Source organism: Temnothorax nylanderi, unplaced genomic scaffold (assembly GCF_030848795.1).
Source record: "Temnothorax nylanderi isolate EJ_2023f unplaced genomic scaffold, tnyl_v1.0 TNYL_tig0191_pilon, whole genome shotgun sequence".
NCBI lineage: Eukaryota > Metazoa > Arthropoda > Insecta > Hymenoptera > Formicidae > Temnothorax > Temnothorax nylanderi.
In genome coordinates this window covers 241,008-250,996 of record NW_027249253.1, presented here as the reverse complement: position 1 = coordinate 250,996, position 9,989 = coordinate 241,008, and the positions used below count along the sequence as shown (strand labels likewise).

At 43.3% G+C, this 9,989-nt stretch overlaps 1 pseudogene; it reads right to left on the bottom strand.

Moving 5' to 3' along the window:
- Positions 1-712: 712 nt before the first annotated feature.
- LOC139778667 (dedicator of cytokinesis protein 7-like) lies at positions 713-9,623 on the bottom strand (annotated as a pseudogene).
- Positions 9,624-9,989: the final 366 nt, after the last annotated feature.

The following is a 9,989-nucleotide window of genomic DNA, read 5'->3' as shown; positions in this document are numbered from 1 at the left end:
GAACCAATAGTCTTATGAGCCGTGAGGCGGGTCTTTTTTCAATTGCACTGACGCAAGTATGAGCCGTGAGGCGTGTCTTTTTTCAATTGCACTGACGCGAGTATGTGTAGTTGTGTGTGTATGTCCGCGGTGTCGGGAACTCGGGTTAATGCCGTAGGTTTGTTAGGCCCAAGGAACTGCGCGGATCACTTCCCCCTGCGGCCGCGTGAGTCCCGTGAGTCCCGTGCCCGTGGCCGGGAAAGGAGAGCGGCAAGGAATCTGGAATCGGCGTTGCGGCGCGCGCGAGGCACACCGAGGAAAACGGAATATCGAATCGCTGGGCGGAGAGGGGTAGCAGCCCCTTTCCAACCGGTTTCCGAGATAACGCCTTTTCCAACCGGTTTCCGAGTTAATGCCTTTTTCAATCGGCTTCCGAGCTAACGCCTTTTCCAACCGACTTCCGAGTTAATGCCCTTTCCAACCGGCTTCCGAGATAACGCCTTTTCCACCCGGTTTCCGAGTTAATGCCTCTTTCAACCGGCTTCCGAGTTAACGCCTTTTCCCAACCGGCTTCCGACTTAACGCTTTTTTCAACCGGCTTCCGAGTTAACGCTCTTTTATTCGGAAGCGACGATATGTACATACCCATTTTAAGGCATAGTGCACGTTCAAATTGGTAATAGGGAATATGATACTAGAGACTAACATTTTATGAATGCATTAAATTACCCAATTATTATATCATAAATCGCTGTGCTTTATTTACAGTTTATTTAATTCATTAGTTATTTGCTATTCACAATTATGAGAGTTGAACGCATATAACTTTCGCTGTAAAAATGACACTTTATTCTATTACATATTGTGTTTTCTCATCGCACTGTTAACGTAGAGTTTGTGATGTTGTGAGGATATGTTGTACGGAGGGAGCTGCAGAAGAGATTTGCGATGGAAATTCAGAGTGTATTCGACATTGATTACAATATCCTGTGTAAAATTTACTTCTTCAAACTACATACAAGGCGTGCTAAAATTAACAGGATTCGAATCCTTTATTATAATTATATTCTCCGCGCCGAATCTCTCGGCATAAAAGTTCTCGAGTCTCGAGAATATTTCCGGGAGTTTTGTTAAAGTTGGCTCTTTGTAAACGAACTCTTCACCGGCGAGATCGCCGAATCTGGCGCCATAGAAACCAACTCTGAAGTACGTCCCGAAGACAAGCTTGCCAGCCAATTGTTCCACACGCGTATATGCCTCGTGAAGTTTACTAAAAAAAGTTCCGAAATAATATCTTATGCAGTAAATTTGAAAAAGATGTGCCCTCCATATCATACTAAACAATTTAAATTTTCTTACCCGTGAATGTTAGCTAATTTCTTGTAGTCATGTGCAGCTTATGCTATAGGTAGCAACACCCTATAGACGTCAGGAATAGCTTCGTACATTCCAGCTGCGTAAAAAGAGCTAGCCGCGTGCTCCAATAAACCAGCCAATCCACTTTCTGAAAAATCAGGGCCTAAGCAAAGCCCTTCTTCCCTTCTGGCCAGTACGTCATCGCCGACGGCGCTCTCCTCTACAGCGTTCGGTGTTACGGCGTTCAAAGCAACGGCTCCTACGGGCCGACCGCCGCCACCAGGTTCGAGTAGATGAAGATATTCCGCTACCAGAGCGGCACTGTGCACTAAACACATTGCTGCTTCCGTGTGAATTTTCCTTTCCATGTGCTGCTGCGCCATGTTTGCGAGCCAAGTCAGGCAAAGATCAAGCGATCTTTGATAACCCTTGGCGATTCTAAACAAAATTTAGATAGCTCGTTATGTTTACTTTGTGTACCACGTCACTCAGATCTGAGTGACGCATAAGTTCTCGCAGGGGCCCTATCACCCATCTATGGGTGATGATTTTATTCACTCAAGTAGAAACGATTTCGTTACTTATAAATATATTGAATAAAACCTTATTTTTGCAGTGCATTGAATAATGAATATATATTTAAAACAAAACTATCAAAAATTCACTCTTGGGCCCCGCAGAGATCACGCTCGAAATGTGCTTGGCACTCGAAGTGTTTAAGTCAAATTGTTTGCTAAGATTCAGAAATCTTACCTATACATTAGATCCAAGAGCATTTCAGGATCCTCTTGGAATTCCTTCATCTTAACAGTATCAGAGAGGATCATATGAAGATTGAATAGTAGATCCTTCACTTGTTCAGGAAAACTCGTGTCTGAAAGCTCCGTATCTCTCTCGGCGTATACCAGCACCGTTTTCAAGGCCCTACGTAACGCACCCTCGCTAGGTGCTTTTCCTCTTCCAACAAGAGCAGATAAGGACGTTGTGACTTGCATCTTGACGCGCGCAAAGTTCTGTGAAGAATGTAAGATTAAAACAACGCTTATTGGTTCACAACATCACGAGATCTCATGACAGCTTACATTCCCAATTTCGAAATTCTGTCGCATCAGCAGATACAGGCTCGCAGCTGCGTGACTTCTAATAGCGCTTAAGGGCGAGCTGCATCGAGTGAGCAATGTTAAGCACAAATCCCCGCAGCGCTCGCTTTCCTCGTCGAACAATGCGCTGTGATACTTGAAGACTAAAGCCCGCTGTGTATTGAACATGTGCTGAAGCACCGATGTACTTTGGTTTCTAGCCAACGCTCTTAGTAACACTTTCAATACCGCACCTAAGTAATTTCAAACGTTTAATTTATCTATCTTGTCGTATTTAAGTAGTGAAATAAAAAGTCGACGAATACCTCCACCGCCGTCAGCTTGAACTACGGATTCTAAGGTATCTAATACGACAAGAGAAGCCTCAGCCGCTAAGGCTCCTTCTATATGAGCGTCTTGTTCCGCAGCTCTTCCTTCCGGTTGTTCGCAAGATCTTGAAGAATCAATATATTTATATAATTATGACTTCAATTAAAATTAAAATTAAAATAATATAATAATATTTGTACCTGTAAGGCATTTGATCTTTGCGCTATCTCAATTTGTCTCCGGTCACTCTCTCCTTTCTTCGCAGCATCATTTCGCTCCTGGCACTTCCCTGACCGAGAATTACGTCTTCCAGTCACGATCTAATATCGCTGGTGGCCGTTGCTTGAGGTGGCAATCTTTTAAGTGCTTTCTTGCCTTTGTACTCGAAAGCTGCGGTGGCGATATTCAGTACTTGCAGCAAGCTCAGAATACGTCTCGCGCTGAGCTTGGAACACCACTGTGCTAGAGCGGTTTGTTATAATCCCTTCAGCACCCATAAGGCACACATTAATAAATGTCGAGTAGCTTCGGAACTCAGAGATACACGGCACTGATTGCCCGCGGTGTCCGCCGACATTCCGCCAGCAATAGCCAATGCTACCGATTGCGTGATCGATCCGGATTCATCCGGATAAACGCTTTTGTCTTTGGAGTCCCAATGATAAAGCTGGGGTAAGGCATCCATCAAGATACTAAGTAACGGCAGATATAGCGCGGCAACTCTAGCCTTCGCCGCAGGTCGGAATATCGCGGATCAGCATCGTGGCAGCTCATGAGATGTCGGACGGTCCCAATAGCTTTATTCTGTAGCATCGGATTTGGTATCTCCAAGGTGTTTGCCAGATCGGACAGAACGATGCCGACCAAGAAGTGCTGCTGCCTGAATTCCTGACTGAGTTCCGAAAACCGGGCTCTATCCCCAGGCACGAGAGTGGATATCAGACTGCCTGAGCTGCCAGTCGATGGACTGGGCGATGCCGGAGCCGATCCCGACGTATAGCCAGTGCCAAAGGGAAGATTCAATGCTACATAGTGCTCGTGCGAGCACACCGTTCTCACGAGATCGAGTTTCAGAGCGAATAACGCTGCGGAGTCGGGAATATGCATTGACGCATCCGACAGCGAGCAACAGGCGGCGCGAACGAACGACAGCACGAATCCTCTGTCCATCACGGATAGCAAGTCGGATAGGAAATTGCCAAGGCTCGATATCAAGTTGGACGCCACGCGGATTTCCTTGCCGCAGCGCGATATCACCTCGGACGTTAACGCAGCGGTGAGCGTTGCGACATCGTCGTAGAACTGCGGTGAGAATCTCAGTTTTCGCAGTGCCTCCAAGGACGCCATCTCAGACAGCGTGACAACCATCGAGCGCATTATCAGCTCCAGGAAGAACCAGGAATGAGTTATCGCCAGTTCGTGTGCCTGACCGGTGGATACAACCCAGTGCAAGGCAAGTTTCTCGTGTAGAAGTCTTCTGGTAGGATGACTGTTGATCGAGGGAGATTCCTGTCGCATCGACGCGGTTCTGTCCAATCCCCGCGAGTGGATCTCCATCTCCAGATCTTCCAGAGGCAGATCGGGATTGCTCTGTGCTCGCACGACGCCCCCGTTGTGAGTCATGCTCGGCAAAGAGCATTGATACGCGATGTAGATGGCCAATAGCGCGTGTCTTCCATGCGCGTCCAGTTGACCGTCCGGTAAATTGGTGATATTTCGTACAAGCAGTCCCAGAGCCTCGAAGATGGTGGCGGCAACGTTCAACGATTGAGACGGTAATGTTGGCGGTCGCACTAGAAGACACAGTAATTGATCCAGTAATTGGGGAAGTGATCGCACCAAGGCGGAATGCGAGGCACGCGCTAATTCGAGAAGAGCTGATTTCAATTCTGATTCCATGCCCGCTTCGCCGATACGAGGCGAAACTTGACCGGTTTCCAAAAAGCCGCATAATGATAAAAATCTGTAATATGGAAATTATGTAAAAAATTATTACATATCTTTTTATTCGCTTTTTATTCGCACAAAGGAAAAAATAATACATTATTACCTGTCGATATATTTGTCTTGCGGATGAACGCTGGAAACAGGCTCCAATATGACAGTGAAGACCCCTCGATGAGCATCCACCCATCGAGTGCCTGGCAAAAGAACATCGGGTGCGATGTAGGAATAATTTGCGGGCTCTTAGAAGCGGTAGCCACTATAATTAAAATTTTACATATTTAGTTCATTAATCAAATTACTAAGTCCTGGTTTTATTAATTACTGATTGAAATTTACTGTATACCCGACCGCCGTTTCGACGTTTGGTTGCTCTGCTTTCTTCTGGCAACTAATATGATAGAAAGTGAACAATAAGTGATGTTTCGCACTTAAATCCGCGGGTAGTCTCATCTTGATTTCGTCGTAAAAATTCGGATTCTTGTTGTGGTATGACACGGAAGTAAAGTACTCATGCATCATCTCAGGACATGATAATCTGCCGAAGATAGCTGTAAGCGCGTCGGCTTCTTGCTCACCTCCCATAAGCTGAAATCTTACAGCGATATTACGGGCTGAGCCAGTTCTGGAGCTGAAGTTTGCTTCCTACACATAATAAAATATAATTTCTCATGTCGTATAATTAATAAGAAATAATTGATGGTACAATTTTATTCGATATGCACCTTGGGATAAAGATATAGAAGATTACGATACGTTAAATCGGGCGAAACAACTTCGCTTGGAAACTCGAGTATCTCCTTAACCGGTCGATTCTTTTCATCCGGATATGGAACTAATCTTCTAAGGTCGGGTCAAGACACCTCGGTAGTTCTTCGGGTCTAGGACTGAGATCCAATTTCAATATCCCTGGTAAGCATTTTAATCGTTTCAAGTTGGAACCAGGTCTTCGTAGTTCAACCAAAAGCTTATAAAGATCTTCATCGCGAAGTCGTTCGCTTTCCTGTTTGAAGAAGCTCGAGACTGTTAAAGTAATGGGTCTATAAGAATATCAAGATGTTAGTTAAGCCTTTCGATAGGAAAATGGAGCATTATACAAACCTAAAGCTATCGAGGCAATTGGCAAAATCGTCCGGCGACCAACTACGTCTTTTATCCGAACTCCGTCTTTCTAGCGAACCACGTCGCGTCGGCCGTTCCACTTTCTTTCGCCACTGTTCCAGACCGCCCGACTTTCTGTCTAAAGATCCAGCACTGCCAGTGCTATCCGTATCACCACTGCCTCCGATTACACCAGACAGATGAATTGCAGTCCACGCGAGAGGCATTCTATAACGACCCAGGCGTTCGCACGCAGCAGCGGCGGCAGCTCTGACTTATACTGAAATGAATAAGACAATAATATGAGAAATTGCCATTTTGAATGCATCAGTATTTTATTTTAACATTTTATTACCTTATCTTTATTTTTATCTTCGCGTAAATATGGTTCGGCACACTCCGATATATCGCCCTGCAATACTTTCTCGAGCCGTACGACAAGAAACAAATCGGGACTGGGTTTATTGATGCTTAAAACGGAACTTCTAGCTAAGATACTTGCATCGCTATAAGCGATGCGTCCTCCAAGCATTCTTTTCAATCCCTCTGAATTCATATCGACGTAGAAATTTTCGGACACCTGAAATATAACAATTTGTAATTAGCATTATGCATTCTTGAAGTTGTAATTTCAATGATAAAAAATATCATACCTTTTTCTTTGCTCTGGCATCGTATAATGCGAGACTCGCGAATATTGGCTCCACTTCTAGTTCTAACTTTAAATTGCAGACATTTTACGAGAATTTTATGAGCAAAAGGTTCTGTAGGTTCCGGGGCAACGCTGATTTCTTGCCACTCGTCGTCAGGAGAAGTCGGAGGAGCGTAAAGCGGGAACAAGGCTTCCTGAAAAATAAATATTTAATTATTTAGTCAAATATTGAACAATAAATACAATATTTAATATTTAACATTTATTATTCAATATTTTATTAAATATTTAATAAAATATTTAATTGAGGAATGTATGAGGATATAGTCTGGGGTTCAGAAGGTTCGACGGTTAAACGGGACACTCTCAATTCACTCGCGAGTGAATTATCGCTAATCTCAATATCTATATTTACGTCACATACACAGAATACAAAATAAACGCCGACAGAAAGATGATCGATCCGACGGACTGAAGGCCCGTTAACGGAATATAGTTCCGAGCACCAGCGGATTTCGACTCGCACGAGCGTAACTACAAAGCGCGTAACGTAAACGAATGGGAAAGAGGGCGGCGCGTAACGGAACGGAGCGTTGATCAGCGCGAATAAAGAGATCTTGAGGAGCGCGAATATAGAACGGAGATCTTGAAACGCGCGAACGGAGATCTTGCTGCGCGCGATGACGCAGATTTTCGCTGCGTCAGCTGAAAACAGTTCTTGGGCCTGCAAGAAGAGCGTGCTCCACGCCAAAACCAGCTCGCTCCCAATAACACGGGAGGCCGGTATCCAATTGATTGTTAATCTTTGGATAATCACACCCGCACATCCTAGTATTAACGCAGGAGAACGGCGACACAATATACGGCGCGAGCAATCCCATGACCGATCGGTCTTTATCGCAGGCCCGTCATACAGGAACTAAATTCGCCGGATCGTCGCACAGCACGCAAAACCTTCGAGTTCGGAAGCGGCGCAGGTATGCGGGAGCATGACCAGCGCGTGATACGATTGTAGGAGACGCGTGTACGCGTGATCGATTACACGCTGTTGTTGACTTACGGACTCGTTGTCTAAATATCGCGGAATAGAGTGTATCAGCAACGCCGAATCCGGAACAATATTTAATAAAATATTTAATAACAAATATTTAATAAATATTCAATATTTAATAAAATATTGAATAACAAATATTAAGAATATTTAATCAAAATAAAACGGACAAACTTGCCGCTTTATAATCCTGTACCTGTCGATCCTCCAATCTTTTCTGCTCGTTCATCTGATCGATCGTTTCGAGGCAAACACGATCTAACAAACTCGGCAGAAGAGGGTCATGTTGCGAATGCCGCAAATCCAGACTTGCCCAAGATCCTCTCGGAGTATCTCCGGAATTGGACAAATCATCCTCCTCGTTCGGTGATACACAGCCATTTGCATCTTCTTGATCCACCTAATTAAGATAAATCGCTTTCATTTTCTGCTTATCACAAATAAATTAATTTTATCTCCAGCACTAGATACCTCGAAATCTTGTCTATGTGTATCCTGAAGCAATCTGTCTCTGGCGATAGGTGAGATTCTACCTTTGTATTTACGATGTATTACGACCCAGTCTGAAGTAAAACTTTCGATGCATCTTTTCACATAAGGCGACACGGTATCACTGAAAGCCAAATGATCAAAATGAAGAATGGATGGCAAGTTTTGACCCTTAGCCCGCAAACCTGGGTCGTTTTCGTCCGGGCGAAAATCAAATGTAGTTGTAACTTTTGAAAACGGGTAGAGAGGGCGCCATTGCGCTTCCGTAAAAAAAGTTATGCTCCCCGAGAACCCGCCTACCGAGTTTCAAGGCGCCAGTCACCCTCCGGCCGTCACAGGAGACACGTCAATTCTTGAAAGGACGAAAACGACCCAGGTTTGCGGCGAACGTTGCCCAAAAACGTAAGTAATTTTTTTGTGTTTTTTTTGTTTTAAAGTGTTTATTGTGTCCGTAGAAGTCTCATAAAAACATCTGACCGCGAAAAAAAAATTACAAAAATGTTTTTGTTCAGTTTTTCGACAAAAATGGCGCAGCGGTCGGTCGAGGAAATGTCTATTGCCTATTGCCCGAGTGATAAAGATAGGAAAACTAACTATTGCTACGTGAAATGCAAGAAACCAACTTGCGATGATCATCGCGTTACGTGCTGCGTGCCGTGCTTTGTGTAGCGTGTTTTTTACGACTTACATTAATGTATTTTTCTAGATAAACAATAAAGTAATGTTGGGATACTTAACTATTGAGTTATTACTTATTTTATTACTAATTTTTTTATTATTAAATATTTATTACTATTTTTACTACGAAATTTGGGGCAAATTTATTGGCAATTTTAAGGTCGCAAACTTAAGCATTTAATTTCAAAATAATTGCATGCAATATTTTTTTTATGAAAGGTACATACGTTTTTCCCCTTCAATTTCCGTTTTGATTCATTTCGATATCTTTATTTGTCTTAAAGTTATGATTTTTTGAGTAAACAAAGGATTTTACCCGTAGTTACTCCATTTTTTTAATACAAATTATGTGAAAAAATTAAATTGTTTATAATTTTATGATTGATACTTCAAATTGAAGGTTTGAATTACCTCCATGAATTTTTTCAGATTTTTTGTAACACTTTAACACTAAAAAAAAACGTCAGGACGAAAACGACCCAGGTTTGCGGCGTAAAGGTGACAAAAAAACGTATGCGGGCTAAGGGTTAAATAACTGTATTGTAATTAATAGCGTTTCGACTATTTTTTTACATTTACTGGCTTCTCTGTTCGAATCTTCCTCTTTACGACTCTCAATTCGACGTCTCCCGGTGGAAAATCTAGTATTGGTTTTAAAGGATCACGGTCCAGCACTGACTGATGCTGTCCCAAGAATTCCTCGTAATCAAGTGGTTCTAATACCTCGCACAGGGACATCTGCATATAAGGAATTAAATATTAATTTACTCCAAGATTATTGGCAATCTCTTTATATGCCAGTTTTCCAAAGAAGACTATATACCGTGGAAGAAAATCCTGATACACTGCTACCGCTCTTGGATAAATCACGAGAATAGGAAGTAGAAGTGGCAATTTGCCGCCTCACATCGGCGGCATGCTGTTTGCTTAACTTGTGAGCAAACGCACGCCGGACCGAAGACATTATGTCCCAGCAAATTAATCCGACGAGATTTTGTAACTGTTAAATGCCATATCGAAATAATACTTAGTCGTGCTTATGTTCTCAGTTGAACTTATATTCTCTATTTATGTTCTCTCCCACTCGGCATGTTATGTTGCTGAAATATTGAAATATTCGGAAATCCCGGGTGGAAATTACAACCTGGCGCTGTATGGGCTCCGGCTAGTTTTCCACGAGTTAATGTGGGCGCTATGATGGAAGGCTAGCCTGGGGTTGTACTGGGTGGTAACGGCAATAATGGCCAGCTCCAATATTGGAAAACTATCTAGGCCCTGGCTCGCGGAGCAATGTTGCCCCAAGACAACACTGATTGCCATATCATACTCG